This window comes from Periplaneta americana, chromosome 7 (genome assembly GCF_040183065.1).
Source record: "Periplaneta americana isolate PAMFEO1 chromosome 7, P.americana_PAMFEO1_priV1, whole genome shotgun sequence".
NCBI classification, from domain to species: Eukaryota; Metazoa; Arthropoda; class Insecta; order Blattodea; family Blattidae; genus Periplaneta; species Periplaneta americana.
In genome coordinates this window covers 175,398,690-175,421,028 of record NC_091123.1, presented here as the reverse complement: position 1 = coordinate 175,421,028, position 22,339 = coordinate 175,398,690, and positions in this window count along the sequence as shown.

Here is a 22,339-nt window from a genome sequence, read left to right as displayed (position 1 = left end):
AACTACAGGTAACTTCACATCATACATCACAATATTACCTATGCGGTTCAAGGAACTACAGATAACTTCACTTCTTTATACATCACAACTACAGGTAACTTCACTTGATACATCACAACATAATCTATGTGGTTCAACGAACTACAGATAACTTCAATTCACACATCACAACAACTACAGGTAACTTCACTTGATACATCACAACATATTCTATGCGGTTCAAGGAACTACAGATAACTTCACTTCTTTATACATCACAACTACAGGTAACTTCACTTGATACATCACAACATAACCTATGTGGTTCAAGGAACTACAGATAACTTCACTTCATACATCACAACAACTACAGGTAACTTCACTTGATACATCACAATATAACCTATGTGGTTCAACGAACTACAGATAACTTCACTTCATACATCACAACAACTACAGGTAACTTCACTTGATACATCACAACATAATCTATGTGGTTCAACGAACTACAGATAACTTCACTTCATACATCACAACAACTACAGGTAACTTCACTTGATACATCACAACATAATCTATGTGGTTCAAGGAACTACAGATAACTCCACTTCATACATAAAACAACTACAGGTAACTTCACTTGATACATCACAATATAACCTATGTGGTTCAAGGAACTACAGATAACTTCACTTCATACATCACAACAACTACAGGTAACTTCACTTGATACATCACAATGTAACCTATGTGGTTCAACGAACTACAGATAACTTCACTTCTTTATACATCACAACAACTACAGGTAACTTCACCTGATACATCACAACATAATCTATGTGGTTCAAGGAACTACAGATAACTCCACTTCATGCATCACAACTACAGGTAACTTCACTTGATACATCACAACATAACCTATGTGGTTCAAGGAATTACAGATAACTTCACTTCATACATCACAACAACTACAGGTAACTTCACTTGATACATCACAATTAACCTATGTGGTTCAACGAACTACAGATAACTTCACTTCATACATCACAACAACTACAGGTAACTTCACTTGATACATCACAACATAATCTATGTGGTTCAAGGAACTACAGATAACTTCACTTCATACACCACAACAACTACAGGTAACTTCACTTGATACATCACAACATAACCTATGTGGTTCAAGGAACTACAGATAACTTCACTTCATACATCACAACAACTACAGGTAACTTCACTTGATACATCACAACATAATCTATGTGGTTCAAGGAACTACAGATAACTTCACTTCATACACCACAACAACTACAGTTAACTTCACTTGATACATCACAACATAACCTATGTGGTTCAACGAACTACAGATAACTTCACTTCACACATCACAACAACTACAGGTAACTTCACTTGATACATCACAACATAATCTATGCGGTTCAAGGAACTACAGATAACTTCACTTCTTTATACATCACAACTACAGGTAACTTCACTTGATACATCACAACATAACCTATGTGGTTCAACGAACTACAGATAACTTCACTTCACACATCACAACAACTACAGGTAACTTCACTTGATACATCACAACATAATCTATGCGGTTCAAGGAACTACAGATAACTTCACTTCTTTATACATCACAACTACAGGTAACTTCACTTGATACATCACAACATAACCTATGTGGTTCAAGGAACTACAGATAACTTCACTTCATAAATCACAACAACTACAGGTAACTTCACTTGATACATCACAATATAACATATGTGGTTCAACGAACTACAGATAACTTCACTTCATACATCACAACAACTACAGGTAACTTCACTTGATACATCACAACATAATCTATGTGGTTCAACGAACTACAGATAACTTCACTTCATACATCACAACAACTACAGGTAACTTCACTTGATACATCACAACATAATCTATGTGGTTCAAGGAACTACAGATAACTTCACTTCATACATAACAACAACTACAGGTAACTTCACTTGATACATCACAATATAACCTATGTGGTTCAAGGAACTACAGATATCTTCACTTCATACATCACAACAACTACAGGTAACTTCACTTGATACATCACAATGTAACCTATGTGGTTCAACGAACTACAGATAACTTCACTTCTTTATACATCACAACAACTACAGGTAACTTCACCTGATACATCACAACATAATCTATGTGGTTCAAGGAACTACAGATAACTTCACTTCAACCATCACAACTACAGGTAACTTCACTTGATACATCACAACATAACCTATGTGGTTCAAGGAACTACAGATAACTTCACTTCATACATCACAACAACTACAGGTAACATCACTTGATACATCACAACGTAATCTATGTGGTTCAAGGAACTACAGATAACTTCACTTCATACATCACAACAACTACAGGTAACTTCACTTGATACATCACAACATAATCTATGTGGTTCAACGAACTACAGATAACTTCACTTCATACATCACAACAACTACAGGTAACTTCACTTGATACATCACAACATAATCTATGTGGTTCAACGAACTACAGATAACTTCACTTCATACATCACAACAACTACAGGTAACTTCACTTGATACATCACAACATAATCTATGTGGTTCAAGGAACTACAGATAACTTCACTTCATACATCACAACAGCTATAGGTAACTTCACTTGATACATCACAATATAACCTATGCGGTTCAAGGAACTACAGATAACTTCACTTCTTTATACATCACAACAACTACAGGTAGCTTCACTTGATACATCACAACATAACCTATGTGGTTCAAAGAACTACAGATAACTTCACTTCATACATCACAACAACTACAGGTAACTTCACTTGATACCTCACAACATAACCTATGTGGTTCATTGAATTACAGATAACTTCACTTCATACATTACAATAACTACAGGTAACTTCACTTGATACATCACAACATAACCTATGTGGTTCAAGGAACTACAGATAACTTCACTTCATACATTACAACAACTACACGTAACTTCACTTGATACATCACAACATAACCTATGTGGTTCAAGGAATTACAGATAACTTCACTTCATACATCACAACAACTACAGGTAACTTCACTTGATACATCACAATATAACCTATGCGGTTCAAGGAACTACAGATAACTTCACTTCTTTATACATCACAACAACTACAGATAACTTCACTTGATACATCACAATATAATCTATGTGGTTCAACGAACTACAGATAACTTCACTTCATACACCACAACAATTACAGGTAACTTCACTTGATACATCACAACATAACCTATGTGGTTCAAGGAACTACAGATAACTTCACTTCATACATCACAACTACAGGTAACTTCACTTGATACATCACAATATAACCTATGTGGTTCAAGGAACTACAGGTAACTTCACTTGACACATCACAACATTTTCTATGCGGTTCAAGGAACTACAGATAACTTCTCTTGATATATCACAACATTTTCTATGCGGTTCAAGGAACTACAGATAACTTCACTTGATACATCACAACATTTTCTATGGGTTTCAAGGAATAGATAACTGCACTAGATACATCACAACATTTTCTATGCGTTTCAAGGAATACAGATAACTTCACTTGACACATCACAACATTTTATAAGCGGTTCAAGGAACTACAGATAACTTCACTTGATACATCGGTAGGAGCAACACTAATATATTTTCGAAACACGTTTACTGCTCCAATGGCTTCGTTTGGTGTGGGAACACTTTCCTCTGCAGATCCAATTTTCTGATCACTATCTTTATCTTGGGCGGTAGTGGCAGCATGATCCGCAACCATGTCGTCAACACCGCGGATTTCTGAGATCATCAGACCTTTGTCTCTGACACAAAATCCTGCCTGTTAACTTCCCCCAACTTCTCCTGTACAGGAGCCCATTCCTCATCATCATCATCCAATAAGAAAGGGTATTCATTTCACATGTTGTTTTGCCATTTTGCACTGCAAACTTACGCACACACCACAGAATTCAAAGAATGACTAAATTTTACGGAAATGACAGGGATGTATTGACTTTTGAGTATTAAAATTCTTCCATACAAAGGAAAGTGCCGGTAAGTGCAACTACCGACTGTGCCCATAGCAGGGTTTTTTTTTTTTTTTTTCAGGAAAGGCTGAAATTTATTTCTCGCACAGGTGGTGCAGTGACCGTCAGTACACTCACAGCAACATACTCATATTTCTTTTTACTATGCTTTCAAAACATTACAAGTTTCTCGATATAAACGGAATTTTTTACTCATTTTCAATCCGAAAAAAGCGTTACAAGCGGAATTTAGAAGCGTTCCAGCAGAGTAAAATTATACAGAATAATATATGAAATGTCCATAAATCGTATAAAAAGAGTGTAATATAAGAGGATAGCGTTATACGGTGGAGCGTATAGATATGATCATGGCATTTTGTAAAAGACTATATAAACCTCGCTGACAACGAGAACAGTGTATTGGGCGTGGCCGTGAGTTTGATTCCCGCTTCGGCTGATTACCTGGTTATGTTTTCCCGAAGATTTTCCCAAACGTTAAAAGACTAACAGATAATATGTGGCGAATCTCAGCCTCATCTACCCAAATAACTTCTCGCTACCACCAATAACTAGTACAGGAGTCGATACAGCATCAATGAATAACCAAAAGTGTAGAGTAAATCACTATTATTATTATTATTATTATTATTATGTTATTATTATCATCATCATTTATTACTACTGTATTATTACTAATGAAAAATTTAGATCCGAGATGAATTTTTCCTCTGAAGGCGGAAAACAAATACCAAAGAAGTTTTGCTAACTACTGTCACGTGGTAATGTTGTAGCTGGCTTATATACCCTTAATGATGCCCTTAGAAAACTAAAATACACCGTCTATGAAGAAGTTCACGGAACTGCCGACAATAGCAGTAACAGACGAATTGACATAATCGCCATTAGCGAATCCCTGTCTCAGGGTATGATAATCGACCCACCATCAGGTTTCAAACGTATAAAGGACAGCCTGAAGATGTACACGAGGAGAAACGAGCAATCTACGTTCCAACCATCCCGTATTATAAAGATAAATACCAACTTCACGATATCAGTGTTACGGGATTGATGTCTGGAGCAAGAGGAACGATACCTAACTTCTCTTCTCTGTAAGATCCTAGGACTGCACAAATCGTTTCTGAATGAACTGGCCCTCCTCATAGAAAGTGAGTCAAACTCTTACGGAACCACCTATATGGACTCTAATTCAGTGTACTGAGAAAACTAACGCACCATTATCATTTTTCTTTCTCTTATTAGCTTTCACTGCTTCTTTACTTGTAACTTTTTTTTATTCTGTATACTGCCATTGTTTGTTTGTTTGTGTACTTGTTTACTTTTTTTCTTACTCTGTTATCTTTCATCATCTATTTGTTCTTGTATTGTTTTGCATGCCTTGTCTAATGGTAGCCTCTAATTTGAGGAAGCTCTAGTAAATAAATAAATGAACAGCAACCAATGTAATGGAAGCAGTAAGCGCTAACTGAACAAGGAATACGTAAGATTGTATTTTTTCTTAAGTTGAATAAGGCTACCGGTACACAATTTTGCGCTCAGAGGTAGAGCGAAGTTCTTTCATCGTACGCATTGAAGTTAAAAATCAAAAGTTGAGGGCTGGCGAGCTTGATTTCGTGAGCTTTGACACGATGTTGTATATATTTATCAGTAAGCTCCGTATTCTAGCTATCTATAAAATGGAATGAAGTTGCCCGAATCAAAGTATATGTGACGTCACAGCAGCACGTATGGGCGTATCCAGAAAGCTTATAGAGTGTTGGTTGAGAGGACGAAGGGGAAAAAAAACTTTGGAGAGGCCGAGACGTAGATTTATTTATTTTATTTTATTGGGTTATTTTACGACGCTGTATCAGCATTTCAGGTTATTTAGCGTCTGAATGAAATGAAGGTGATAATGCCGGTGAAATGAGTCCGAGGTCCAGCACCGAAAGTTACCCATAATTTGCTCGTATTGGGTTGAGGGAAAACCCAGGAAAAAACCTCAACCAGGTAACTTGCCCCAACCGGGAATCGAACCTGGGCCACCTGGCCGAGACGTAGATGAGAGGATAATATTAAAATGGATTTGAGAGAGCTGGGATATGATCGTAGAGACTGGATTGATCTTGCTCAGAATAGGGACCGATGGCGGGCTTATGTGAGGGCGGCAATGAACCTGCGGGTTCCTTAAAGGCCATTTGTAAGTAAGATACAATATGCTTTATCAGTCCAATTTATTAATGAATTGAAGATGTTCTGCAACCAGGAACATTGAGGTCAAAGTAACGCAGACATACGGGTCCACAGTGCTGGCATATATAAAATACGTAGCAAGGCGTCATATGTGTGGCGCATCCCCAACGTGCTGTTGCCCTTTAATGAGATGAAAGCAATATGAGATCCGGCAGCGACGCGTGGCTCGTAAAGAGGCGTCTGTGAGCCATTACTCACCTCCAAAAGAATTCAGGTAATTCTTATTCCAACCCCCACGCTTTCTTTCTTTCTTTCTTTCTTTATATCACATTGAACACAAAGCAATTCTGAAATATAGAACGGAAATTATATTTCGAAGCAATAAAACCTCATGGCTCCGTTGTGCAACATCCTGCGCTGTTCAAGACAAAAGAAATGTCTTTCATATGTAGTACTTCGAACTTGACACATTATTATTAGTGGAAAAACTTATTATATACCGAAGATCTGCGGTAGAATCCTGAGCAGACCAACAGAAATTTGTTTTCAACTAAAAGGGCAGGGTATGTTCAGTAGAGCTTTGTATCTATTCTGCTCTCATTCTGCAAGTCCTTTATTATGAATAATCATTCCAGCTGGAATGTACAATGGTATGGATAACTACGACATGTTATCTATAGTATTGTCACGAGAGGCCTGAGATTTCCCGATAAATCCACTATTTCGTGAATAAAATAAAAACGTAAATAATATTATATCCATAAAATCGCTCACAAAATGTCAATCGTTGTATGGGCTATTCCATATCAAATCGATCAGTAAAAAACCTCGCATTTTTTATACTCTAATTTTTCCCTACTTATACAAGGTGCTGAGGAGAGTGCATTTGCAAAAATAAACTATCGAAAGTCAAACGATTTTCGTGTTGTTGAGCGACAAATTTAGCGTATTTTAGAAAAACAATTCTCTTTCAGCGCTCAGAACTCTGGAACCATTTACTGCAGAACATTGAACGAGAGCTCATTTTGAAGCTGAAATTTGTTAGGTTATGAAAAAAAGCAATCCTATTTTTTTTTTTTTTTTTTTTTGTATACAGAGAGACAGATAATCTGATTTTACTTACTTTTAGGCTTTTTGCCCATTTGTAAAAATGTAAAAAAATATTGAGAAAAAACCTTGCATCATTATTAAGAAGGATTCGGCATTGTTTGCTTAGTGTCACGCCAATAAGTTTCGGGGATATTAAATAAATTATTTTCACACGCCTAGACTTGAAAGGCGCAACACAGCACACACTGGCCGAGAGATGAAGATAAGCGAGCATTGGGCGTCATTTTACTCCTGTGTTTATGAAAACCTGTGATAAAGCTAGCCCAGCTATGCGCTACTAGACGAAACATTACGTGTTTGTCTCCTGGCCTTGCTTGTCTCGGCTAGCTCCCGCCTCACAGTCAGCTGGTTACTTCACGCGCGTACTATTTATTTTCTTTATTTGATATTTTCAATACTTTCTTATCAACGGTGCACCAGTAAAAAATATGTTTACTTGTACTTTCAATGCGGAATCTAACCATATATTTTAAAAATATTTTTTTCGTGGTCAAAGGCGTCTTAATGAAGAAAAATCTAAATTTCTCCATTTCCATAAAAAGTAAGAAAATCTGTTTATATGTCAATATAAACTTTAATTTCTCAGCATCAAAATAAACCATGATTTTGATCATTGGGTGGAAGGGTCTCGGAGCCACAACAGTTTAAAGTTGCTAATTTTATGAAAATACGATAAATTTAAATATTTTTAACTTAAACACTACGAAGTTCTGATGCCTCAAACTTTGCACAAAGCATTGTATCACAGTTCTCTACGGACAGAAAAAGTTTCATTGTATTTACAAATTGCAAGGTCAATTTTCTCTATATTTCGGTCGATTTGAGATGGAGTAGCCCATATGGTGACAATGTAGACGCCTCTTGTGTTCTATTATAATAGGCACTTATAAATCGGATATCTAGTGACATTACGACACGTCATAAGATTATCACAAAATCATTGCAAAGCATGAACATATCCAATGTAATTGTAAATGGAAACGTATAAAGTAGAAAATAAGTATTAACATAATTTTCTTTTCATATGACTGGACGGGGCGAAGAAATTAAAACTAAAATATGATGAAACAAGCTATGAGTCAAAGGGAACTACATGCCAGTTATGTTACTGCTTTGGAAGTCGCAAAATCATCGAACTCCTATAATGAAGGACAGTTCATTAAAACATGTCTGAATAATGTTGCTAACATTATTGTCCCGAATAATCCGAAGTTTTCAACAGTATGAAATTATCCACACGGACAATACAAAGGAGGATGAGGGATATTGGAAAACTAGCTGAACTAGAAATAAAATAAAAGATGCATAAACAGTGGTCTAATCTCTCGCTTTAGGTGGAAATACAGATATTGATAAAGTAGAATTGGTAATGTTCGCCCGCGGAGTTAAGAAGGATCCCTCTGTGTAAGAATATTTGCTCGATGTCATTGCATTCAAAGGAAATACAACAGGAGAGGGATTTTCCAAGCATGAAGAAAATAATACATAGAAGAAATGAATCTGAACATAAAGCAACTTTTTTCTTGTTTCTCATAAAAGTTGTCCAGCAATGAACTGATCCAAAGTTGGGAACCCTAAGCTTATTACATGTAAGTGCCTCAGAATTGGTGGACACGAATTAAATCCGTAAACTTTCATAGCTGTTACTAGAGGTATGGCAAAAACCGTTAACCGGAGTCAAAGAACCGGAAAGTTGCCCGGAGTCCGCAAGAGAACAAAGGCGTTAACAGAGATTAAACCTTAATTCCTAGAGACAGTGCAATGGTACACTCCACCATGCCTACCTTCTGGAGCAAGTTCTGACTGCAAACGCCCGAGCAATCACACTATAATGGACGCTGTTCATTCTGGAATACTAGCCACAGTCTGATGATACCGAGTCTGGCCACCAACTGATTCTCGCCCCTCGTCTTCCACGAGTTCAGCACCAAGCGAAGATGTTGCCAAGCCCATCGGAATAGTGTCGGGAAAACTAACGTGATTCGTGATACGACATTGCACTTGGGCTTCCGTTACAATTTCTCTTGGGCCGACAGGCGGATTTCAAGCAATCAGATGGCAAATTCTTTAAACTGATCTTGTGAAAACATCCCATCGACGCTAGATAACCGCGTACAGTACCGGACAAGGTTTAATGTCATAGTGAAATATCATGAAATAACACCTTTTGCCGTCAGAGCTCTGTGATTCTTTTCTGAGCACTTACGTCTATTAGTTTAGGGGAGACTGTTGTACCTCTGAACACTTTTCACATTTTATTTTTTTTTAATTTTGGGAAATGAAATTTTTTAAGTAAAAAAATGCTTGAAATAATTACTGAAGATTCCTTTACAACTTCCTGTATGTATTTTCCTGTTTTACAGATCTATTAAGGATGGGAAAAATAAAATGAAGGGATATGTAATGTGTTCAAAGGTACAACAGGTTCATGTACCATGGAACATACTCTCTTTTAAGTTAGAACACATTGAATATAGGTGGGAATATAGCTGTAAGAACTGACAATCATATTTAAAATGTATTTGCAATCATAAACCAGAGGAGGCTTCTCTGATTGAGATTTTATTTCCTGGAGGAGCAATAATTGCTTCAACAGCTTTCTTCAAGGCATCCGGATCAATTGGGGGCCTCTTAACTCCAGACTTACTTCGTGACATGATCTTAAAATAAAAGAAAAACAAAAATCGATAGTATCTTGTACCTTGGAACATGTTCCATGGTACAACATGTTTTGTGTTCAAAGGTACAAGAGGGTGCACTTTTAAACAAATATGGCTCCCAAAATTAGAGATTCGCATAAATCATGGAAATTAAAATATGTTATTACCAAAGGACGGATCAGAGTGACTGTTCTTACAAGTTTACTAACCATTTACTATAGTCTGTTTACGTTGAAGCAGAGAGGTGACTCCAGAAGTACACAACGGGCGCGTACCTGCAATGTCCGTACAGTTGTGTCAAAAGAATGCGTACACTGTGTTGTACATGACGACTGTGAATTTGTACTCCGTTATAAAACACTACTTGTATTTACGTGTAAAGTGAATACTACATAGTCTGTGCATTGCAGTGGACAATAATGTACGTGCGGAGATTGTCGACAGTGAACGTTCTGCGTCTCTCACTTAAACAAAAATTATATCGTGAGAGAAAGATAACCTACAAAGAGCAGTGTATAGATTAAGCCAAAACGCAATATTTTACAATCTAACTATATCTGCAAACAAAACAAAGATAATGGCTTTTAAAGGGAAAAATCCTGTTAGATCTAAGATAATAGTAAATGGAAACATTTTAGAACAAGTATCCCACTTCAATTATCTAGGATGTGATATTAGTTTTAATTATGAGAAAGATATTGAGAAGAAAGTTAATAGATTTCAGATGATATGTGGAACAATTGGAAGAACTTTAGGAAGAAAAGCGAGAAAAGAAACTCAAATGAAATTTTATAAAGTTATGGCTGTACCTACTCTTATATATGGCTCTGAATCATGGACAATAACAAAAAAAGAAGAATCACGTATACAATCAGCAGAGATGAAATTTATGAGATACGTAAGAAGATGCACTAAAGCCGATAAAATAAAAAATGAAACAATAAGATCAGATCTCAATATTTTCTCAGTACACGACATGGTAGAAGAAAATAAAACAAAATGGAAAGATCATGTTGACAGAATGGCAGAGAATAGGCTACCAAAGAAGATAATGAATTATCGCCCGATCGGGAAAAGGGATCTGGGTAGACCTCGCAAGAGGTGGCTGGACGATAGAGACCGGAACAGGTGATATCACCTAAACCTTGAAGGGAGAAGAAGAAGAAGAAGAAGAAGAAGAAGAAGAAGAAGAAGAAACTCCTTTCGACATCGCAAGACGTAATAGGTGCATACGAATAATATGATATATCAGGAATATCAATATCAATATCTGATATATTTCTTTCACTGTTTGATCTCGAGGGCTCTGTTTGTTTTTTGCAGCAACGTATCTCGCACGCCACACATGATTGAAAAACCATTATTTTTTGCTAACACATTCTGAAGTTTCTCGTTCACTTTTTTCGTAACTTCCGGCTTTGGTTTCCTTGAGTTTTACAGATATTTCTTCTATATGTTTATAGCCTTTGGCATGTGTAAATCAGATGTTTGTAACAACGTTATGGCTTTCGGGAAGTGATAAAAGTTATTCTGTATGAAATCTAAACTGCTCGCAAGATCATCTGAAATTAGGGATTTTGCTATTTCAATTACATGTGCCTTTGTAGAATCTGAACTATAGATCACTTTCACAATTTGAACATAATATGTGGCATAATAGAAGGCAGCCTCCAATCAACTACCCCATCTTGTTATTACGGGGTTTGGTGGAAAGGGAACCCTGGGAGCGATTTCCTTGAATTTTTGTATTCGGGAAGGTTCTTTCAGAAAAATTTTCTTAACATTGCCTATAAAGCTATCGACGTCACTATAAGAAGAGCGAATTACTTCCGCTATCCTATGGAGTCAATGTGCTAAGCAAGTAAGGTGAACCAACTTAGGATACATTATTTTTATGTCCTTGGCCCCTTTATCATACAGGGCGCAGCATCTGTGACTAAAAGAAGTACATTATTATACCTGATACCAGTAGGCCGCAAAATACTCATTGCATTAGAAAATACAGTTGCCATTGTTGTGTGGGTCACATTTTCTATCGCCTCACACGTTAGTACATATTTCTTTCCATTAGAGATAGATATAAATTACATTTGCATCCGATGTTGACGGATTCTCTTGTATGTATTCCCTGTGATGTCTGCTGTTGCAATGCCTAAGTGCCATTTTTTCGTAGCTCTTAACGTCAATTTACATATTACATGTAATTATTTATCCTTCACTGCTGAAGATATTACCTCCGAACTGGTGTACAAGCGTTCACTTTTTCACTTTGTACACGTTTTTCCTTAGGCATTCTGACAGTTTATAAATAACAACACCAATAGCGCACGCTTGTTTAACTGTAGGCCCACTACTATGCGTAGTTCATCGATTACCTCGTATTCCCACATAATAACTTCTCATTTGCTTTCACTAGTAGTAGCATACGCCACCTGTTTGCGAAGCGGAACGTTATGTTCTTATTACGTACTGTATAATTTTTTACCCACTGTCTGTACCTAGGGAACACATGCCGAGCCATTATGCTCTCTGCATCAGTAACATGAAGCCACCGAACCTGGTCACTCTGATCCGCCCTCTGGTTATTACCAAAGCTCGGAAGTTGGGGACTTGTGTCTTTGAACGTGGCTAAGCGACCGGACTTCAATGTCAACAAACTCCCGCTTCCAGCACGGAGGTACTGTCAGGTCTGCTATAAAAGTGGTTCCTGGCTGGAACAACATAATGATAATATTATGATAGGTTGAAACATCTAATTTTATAGCATATATATAAATAAACATGCAAAATACATCAAATTTACACTTCTGCTCTGTACATTTCATTACAGTGTATGACTACATGCATTCGAAGATTTTCGAACCCATAAATTCTTCGTCTGTTAGTTAAACATGATTTGAAACGAAGGAAACTTATTTCCACGTCACATGAAGTGACGGGAGCAAACTTTAATTTTTTTATTTTATTTATTTTAACTAGCTACCTAGTGAGTACAAATTGCATTTATAAAATAAAAATGTTTCTAGCCACTACCGTAAGAGTCAGGCTCGTGTACGGTGTGGTCTTAGTGAATAATATAACATAAAATTTACAAGGACAGTTTACTAAATACAGTAATTAACTTAATTCAAACCAATAAGTACAACACAAGAGCAAGAATAAAGAAGAAAGGGAAAACGAGAGAAAAATACACATTTAATATAAATTGACAATCCGACAGAAGCCAGTGATATTCAATAAAAACATGAATATAGTCGATAGAAATAAAAGGTAAAAAAAGTACATTTGTTACTATTATATATCATGGATAATTTTACAAAATTCTTTTTTAAAAGTTTTAATTTTAAAAAATTTCAAATTTGGAAAATGGTTTGAAATTTTATTATAAAGTCTTGGGCCTAAATAAAATACTGAATATTTCACTGTCACTGTTTCCTGTTCGATTTTCAGCAGATCTCGTATCTGAGAAGGATAAGTATATCCTAAATTTTTCTCGCAAATAGTTTTCAATTAGTGTATCACTACTAGGGAAGGTCCCTCTACGACTTGATCCATGGCTATGGACAAATTCTCCATCAATTTAAAGGACTGCAATGTCTTTCAATGAATGCCCGTTTCGAGCTCTAGTTTATGTGTGGTACAACTTACAAAATATAAACTCTGCATTAGAAGAAAATAATGTATCTCCTCAGAATTCCTCCACGAAATTCTGTACCTAAAATTTAAGAAACGCATTTTCAAACTTCCATAACACCCATTCGAATAACACGTATTTTCTAATTCCTCAAACAGACCGTTTACCTGTAATTCTCTTAATGTCATTGGCTTCGACGTGACACAGTTTATTCGTTCGTCTTCTTGCCATTCGATGTGACCACTTTCTTAGTACAAACGACTGTCCCTGAGCACTTGCAACGTGAGCTTTGTGTACGTTATGCCTGTAACCTTACTCAAGCACACGACACACAAGTCCCCAAGATCCGAGCTTTGGTTATTACTCACCAGATGATAGGGAACACACCGCACTTGAAAAATATTAACAAATACAATTTGGTTTTGTGTTATGAAACACACATTAATCAGCGAAATGTTTACTTTTGGTACTAAAAAACTTCTTTTGTCTACAGAACTCAAACTTTGCAGTAAATCAAACTGAAACTATGACCAGAGCTACTTAGCGGCTTTCTCTACAATCCACTTCCGTTTGAATCCCCAAGGTAGCAGCAAAAATTAAAAAACAAAAAGTGTTCAAAGGTACACTATGCCAAAGGTACAACATTCTCCCCTACATGGTGGATGTAATCGTTGGATAGTAGTTGTTCTTGTTGTTTAGTTAACTGTCCTAAGATAGTCTGAACCTCACAAGTGATACTAACAAGGCACCACTTCATAATAATAATAATAATAATAATAATAATAATAATAATAATAATAATAATAATAATAATAATAATAATAATAATAATAATAATTACTTATTGGCTTTTAAGGAACCCGGAGGTTCACTGCCGCCCTCACATAAGTCCGCCATTGGTCCCTATCCTGAGCAAGATCAATCCAGTCCCTACCATCATATCTCACCTCCCTCAAATCCATTTTAATATTATCTTCCCATCTACGTCTCGGCCTCCCTGAAGGTCTTTTTCCCTCAGCCCTCCCAACTAACACTCTATATACATTTCTGGATTCGCCCATACGTGCTACATGCCCTGCCCATCTCAAACGTCTGATTTCGTGTTCCTAATTATGTCAGGTGAAGAATAAAATGCGTGCAGTTCTGTGTTGTGTAACTTTCTCCATTCTCCTGTAACTTCATCCCTCTTAGCCCCAAATATTTTCCTAAGAACCTTATTCTCAAACACCCTTAACCTATGTTCTTCTCTCAAAGTGAGAGTCCAAGTTTCACAACCACAAAGAACAACCGGTAGTATAACTGATTTATAAATTCAAACTTTCAGATTTTTTGACAGCAGACTGGTTGATAAAAGCTTCTCAACCGAATAATAACAGGCATTTCCAATATTTATTCTGTGTTTAATTTCCTCCCGAGTATCATTTATATTTGTTACTATTGCTCCCAGATATTTGAACTTCTCCACCTCTTCAAAGGATAAATTTCCAATTTTTATATTTCCATTTCGTACAATATTCTCGTCACGAGACATAATCATATACTTTGTCTTTTCGGGATTTACTTCGAAACCTATTTCTTTACTTGCTTCAAGTAAAATTCCTGTATTTTCCAATAATAACAATAATAATAATAATAATAATAATAGTACATTATGCAACGAGCCTATAATGATAGTAATTAAGAAGCGAGTATGGATGTTTATGAAACGAGCGCAAGCGAGTTTCATAATTTTCATACGAGCTTCTTAATTACCATTATAGGCGAGTTTCATACGACTTTTTATGCTCGATCATATTTCTAACTTGAAATTATTCAGCTGCATACATTTTATTTGTATCTGACAAGATCGGAAGTGACCTTGTTCTAGGTCGTGAATTGTGAGATGTGCGCAGACGCGAAAGTATTGATTTTTTCCGAGGAACAATAATGTAATTGACCTTGATGTAATCCCGTTAAACTTGGTATAACCTTGATTATTGAATTCGACATTGAAAAACGAGATGACAAATTGAATTTATTTGAATATTATTTACAATTAACGCTAATTATTATAGTAACAGAACATAACCTTGTGCGACAGTATTGGATTTCCAGCCTCCGTGACTTATCGCTAATTCTCTTTCGATTGCATATCCGAGAATAATCGATACTTGCGGTTTTATAACGGTACAAAGCTGACTTGTTATTGGCTGAACACCTGTAAGCTGAGTTGTCATTGGCTGAAAACACCTGTGCTTTAATGAGTAGGTGTACTTTAATGACATGCATTAAAGGACTGCTACCAGGTGTATAATTACTACATTTCGGCATGGTCGAGCATAAAAATAATTATAATAATAATAATTTATTTATACGGGCAAGGTTAAGGCCATAGGGCCTTTTCTTACATTCTGTCAGGTCACAAAATATAGAAGCAGTGAAAATTTAACAAAAATTAAAGAACAGAACACTAACATATTACAAAAAAAAATAAAACTAAAAAAACAATGTCACCACTTATGAGTCAACTAGGAAATACGCAGGTTAAATATGGGAAATGCCTCTTATTATTCGGTTGAGAAGCTTTTGTCATTCTGTCTGCTTTCAAGAAAACTTAAAGTCAGAATTTATAAAACAAATCAGGCTTAGGATCCGAGACGACTTAAGAATGAAGTTAAGAGTGCAACGGAGTACAGATGCAGTGAGGTGGCGCGTTAAGTTTTGTTTAACTGTGCCGTCAGTGTACAATCCGGTTCGTGATCAGAGGTACAGTATTCTTCCGTCTCTACCTACGAAATGAACTCAGGCCATCACAGTGCATTTTCAATTCATAGTGAACAGTTTTTTTTTTTGAACTAGTTGCAAGTATGTACTACATGGCTGTTCATTGTAACGCTAACGCCTTCAACGTCGCCGAGGGACATGAAAACTTGTTAGGTATGTATTCTACTCCATTTTCCACCGTCTCTAGATTGTACTATTAACAGTAGAATATAACGCAGCACATTGACGTCGTTGTTTACATTCACAGTATGTCTGTCTACTATGTTCAAGGAACTCTATAGTCACGTTGTGCGTGCATTGGTTGCTAAAGTGTCCCGGATCCTAAGCCTGGTTATAATATCACCGATTGTTCTGTATGGTTGTGAAACTTTGACTCCCACCTTGAGAGACGAACAGACGAGAATAAGGTGCTAAGGAAAATATTTGAGGCTAAGAGGAATGAAGTTAGAGGAGAATGGAGAAAGTTACACAACACAGAACTGCATGCATTGTACTCTTCACCTGACATAATTAGGAACATTAAATCCAGACGTTTGAGATGGGCAGGGCATGTAGTAAGTTTTTTATTTCATTTTATTGAGTTATTTTACGACGCTGTATCAACATCTGAGGTTATTTAGCGTCTGAATGATATGAAGGTGATAATGCCGGTGAAATGAGTCCGGGGTCCAACACCGAAAGTTACCCAGCATTTGCTCGTATTGGGTTGAATGAAAACCCCGGAAGAAACCTCAACCAGGTAACTTGCCCCGACCAGGATTCGAATCCGGGCCACCTGGTTTCGTGACCAGACGCGCTGACCGTTACTCCACAGGTGTGGACTGTAGCACGTATGGATGAATCCAGAAATGCATAGGCCTATAGAGTGTTAGTTGAAAGACCTGGGGAAAAATACCTTTGAGAAACTCGAGACGTAGATGGGAGGATAATATTAAAACGGATATCAGGGAGGTGGTATATGATGGTAGGGGCCGGATTAATCTTGCTCAGGATAGGGACCAATGGCGGGCTTGCAGTATGTGAGGGCGGCAATGAACCTCCGGTTTCTCTAAAAGCCATTTTCAAATTAAAGAGTTTTCTGCAAAAAATTGTAAAGTATTTTTTCTATTTGTTACAATTTTATTACTTATTGTGACATAAACACTTAAAAATACATCTCGTAAAATATTCCTTCTCATACATAAAATGTAATACAAATTCTAAATGTATAAAAATTAATACAGAGAGTCATTTTTTGCAGGCATTGTATAGGTGGATACTTTTTTCTATAACACTGGAATAATATTGTACTTGATTTACTTCCATTAACTTTTGATGTAACATTTTATGGTGATAACTTAAAATTATAAATTTATGAGCAATATTTCATGAACTTTTACACTTTGCGTAATTACCATACATCAAATATAAAAACAAAAAAAATATGCGCATATTCTCTTGTATTTTGTTTGTGAAATAATATCAAATGACATTTCACAGCTTCCAGGCTTAGAACAACGAAAAAATATTTTTTGTTTATAATTTTTATTTCATTAATTTTTATTCTATCTTTTAAAAATATGAAAACTTCTGTACTTTTTATTCATTTATTTTATAAATTTTATGTTCAACAATAGATAGTTAATATTTGACTACATTCAAATTTCATGCAAATTATGTATTTCCTGACAAGATATTTAGATCATCGAATCCTGATCTACTTCGCAAAAAGTCCTCTGAATGTTTTTTTTATTTTATTTTATTGGGTTATTTTACGACGCTATATCAACATCTAGGTTATTTAGCGTCTGAATGATATGAAGGTGATAATGCCGGTGAAATGAGTCCGGGGTCCAACACCGAAAGTTTGCTCGTATTGGGTTGAGGGAAAACCCCGGAAAAAAACCTCAACCAGGTAACCTTCCCCGACCGGGATTCGAACCCGGGCCACCTGGTTTCACGACCAGACGCGTTGACCATTACTCCACAGGTGTGGACTCCTCTGAATTTCCATTAGGTGAAATATGTTAGTAATTTTAGCTGAGTTCACTTTCATCATACAGAGGGATTTATATAGAACTTACACATTTCTTTCATTAATTGTTTCAAAACAAATTGTGCTAGCGACAACTTATTATACCTAAAATGTAGAGGAATTTTGGGAGATTATTTACCTCTATAGCAAATGTTGAAAATGTCCTCCATCGTGCATAAGGCACAACTCAACACGTCGTTCCATGTTACTGGTCACTCGTTGGAGGACTCTGTTGTCAATAGCTTGAATCTCCTGTGTGATGTTGTGCTTCAGATCGTCCAATGTCTGGGGACGTGTGGCGTAAACCCTGTCTTTTAAGTAACCCCATAGAAAGAAGTCCGGCGTTGTCAAATCCGGAGATCTCGGTGGCCACAGGTTCCTGGAAATTATTCGGTCGTCAAAGAAACTTGCAATTAGTTCCATGGATTCATTTGATGTATGGCATGTAGCGCCATCTTGCTGAAAATATCCTTGACTCAGCTCTACATCGTCTAGTTTCTCAACAAACTCCATGAAAATCAGTCGGTACTCTGCAGTGTTCACAGTCTGGTTAAAAAAAAATTGGCCCCACTATTCTCTGTGCGGATATTGCGCACCAAACTCCGATTTTAACCGGGTGCATAGGTGCTTCATGGATGACATGTGGATTTTCGATGGCCCAATGGCATGAGTTCTGTGAGTTCACATAACCGGATAAATAGAACCATGCTTCATCTGTGAACCATGTGATGGACAATATGGCAGGATTTTGCACAATGAACGTCTAAAACCAACGACAATAATTCAATCTTTTATCCTTCAATCATTTATCCTTATCTGGTTCCTGTAGCTGATGAACAACCGTAACCCAATATGGCTTTAGGCTGCCAACAATAGGAATAAAACATGAACATCTGCGCATCTAGTGACAAGGAATCGAAACTCCAGAACATTCTGCTTAATTTGGTGCTAAAATTGGGTCATTGAATGAATTTCCAACGGAATAATTAAAGGAAGAAATGTGTCAGTTCTATATAAATCACTCTGTAGTATGATACGGAAATAAACATATGTTTATAACAAGTTTTATGGAGGAATAAATACATCAAAATAAATGTACGAAATGAATTCAACCGTTTCATTTTACAGTGACTTATACGAGCTGTCATATTTCGCTTGCTTTGAATTCTTAAGCGATAATAGCAATCCCCTGATCGTTCCATGTCCAGTAACCTGACAGATTGTTACTGACTATTTGATAGTGTGACGGGAGGGAAATTATTCGTGGCGTTGAAATATGCACCCTGCAATGACCTTCCATTTTCGACGTCGCTTATGGCATGATTCGTAGCAAATTAGGAGTGATTATACTCTCAGCTCTAATGTGGGTGCATTTCTCTTCATTTCCAATGTGTGCGCTATGTGCCAGCGTGCAATAAATGTGTATTTTATTACCAGAGCGTTCAACACTGAAAGTAGACAGTTCTACGGTTTAAAAATTCATTAGTTTCTTTGTTTTTCAATATTAATATTTGATTTCAACATTTAAATATTGTTTATGTAGGTCTAGCATCATAACATTCACATATGTGAAGAGATCGATGTATACCTAACCAAATTGTCACTAAAGAAACCTACCTCTTTACCTGCTTCAAATAAAATTCCCGTGTTTTCCCTAATCGTTTGTGGACTTTCTCCTAACATATTCACGTCATGCGCATAGAAAAGCAGCTGATGTAACCCTTTCAATTCCAAACCCTGTCTGTTATCCTGGACTTTCCTAATGGCATACTCTAGAGCAAAGTTAAAAAGTAAAGGTGATAGTGCATCTCCTTGCTTTAGCCCACAGTGAATTGGAAACGCATCTGACAGAAACTGACCTATACGAACTCTGCTGTAAGTTTCATTGAGACACATTTTAATTAATCGAACTAGTTTCTTGGGAATACCAAATTCAATAATAATATCATATAAAACTTCTCTCTTAACCGAGTCATATGCCTTTTTGAAATCTATGAATAACTGATGCACTGTACCCTTATACTCCCATTTTTCCTCCATTATCTGCCGAATACAAAATATCTGGTCAATAGTTGATCTATTACGCCTAAAACCACACTGATGATTCCCAGTAATTTCATCTACATATGGATTTAATCTTCTCAAAAGAATATTGGACAAAATTTTGTACGACGTCAACAAAAGTGATATTCCTCGAAAGTTACTACAGTTAGTCTTGTCCCCCTTCTTAAAGATAGGTACGATTATGGACTCCTTCCATTATTCTGGTACAATTTTCTTTTCCCAAATAGCAAGTACAAGCTTATAAATTTCGTTAGATAATGTGCTTCCACCCTCTTGTATTAATTCTATAGGAATTTGATCGATACCTGAAGACTTATAATTTTTCAGATTTTCTATCGCAATTTCGACTTCAGAAAGTGTGGGTTCGGGTATAAATGGCTCAGCAGTTTGTATTTCAATTTTGTCCCGATCATGTCTATTTGGTGTCTATGTTTAATTAGTAGTTGCCCAAAATACTCGTTGTTTTTCCATCTGTTCAAGATTGAATGAGAGTCTGCAAGCAAGTCACCATTCTCATCCGGTTGTTGTTGTTGTTGTTGTTGTTGTTGTTGTTGTTGTTGTTGTTGTTGTTGTTGTTGTTGTTGTTGTTGTTATAGAAGGAGTGATAATGCCGTAGGGCCTCAGCTTTCACTCTACTGGCAAAAAGTATGAATATTATATGAATAAATTTAACAAATGACAAAAATTGAGATCGATGAAAATTACAATATACATGAGTTATGAATTAAACAGTAAAATAACATGAATTATGAATTAAACAGTGGAACACAAAATGAGTAGTAATTCAAACTAATGTAAAAAAGAAAAGTGTTTATGATTGAGAGGACAGAATAGATAGGACTTTCGAGAGATTATAAAATGGCGAAATGGAGGACAGAATAGTAAGAAGAATGGAATTAACGGGGAAGAAGAGTGCTAAAAATGTGAGTACAAGAAAGTGAGGGTTGACAAAAGTGATATAATAGGAATAGAGAAGAAAGTGTTAAGTGTAAGAGCAGACATACAAACAATGAATAAAAGAGAATTAAAGTGAAAGAACATCTGAACAAATGAGAAGTGGAAGAGACAGAATTTGGAAGTGTAGTTAAGTGAATTAGATATATCATGTGATTCAATGTTGTGGGTTGGGAGTAGATCAGAGGTACTATAACTGTAGGAGTATTATAGAAATAAATTTATGCAAAGAGGCAATAAAAGTGGAAATTTAGAAATGAAGCGAAGAGAAAGAGGTAAGTACGTAAATAAATAGAGAAAATAATAATAGTAGGAAAATAATAAGTCATGTGTTGTAAAACAGAGAAAATGGAAATGTAGAAAAATAATTTAGGAGAAAACACCTGGAAAAGAATGATCAACAATAGGTAGATTTGAGAATAGAGAATAAAAAAATAAATAATGATGTAAATTATTAAGGAAAGGAATATGCAATATTAAATAGAAAGGCGAGAAATGGGAGACAGCCTGGGTGTTAGAGAGAATAGAAGAGGATAGATAGGGAAGGATAGACAGCAATTTTGTTAAAAAAAAGAATAGGAAGCAGAGTGCTGTATTGGAGTTAAATCGCTCGCTTGAACTCGGTCGAGTGTCGCGCCCTCGAGTGATATACGATCGGTCGTGATACGCTCGTAATAAATAGAAGCACAGTACAAGGTCATCTCACCGACATGTCTTATCTTGTATGGAAGGCGACAGATAAGATACACAGAATATGTTTTGCTCACACGGTAAAAATAAGGCTTTATTTTCTGCGTTTATGACAAACGTTTAATGGAACAGTCAATGGAACGTACCAAAACAGGAACATGAAGTTATAAAT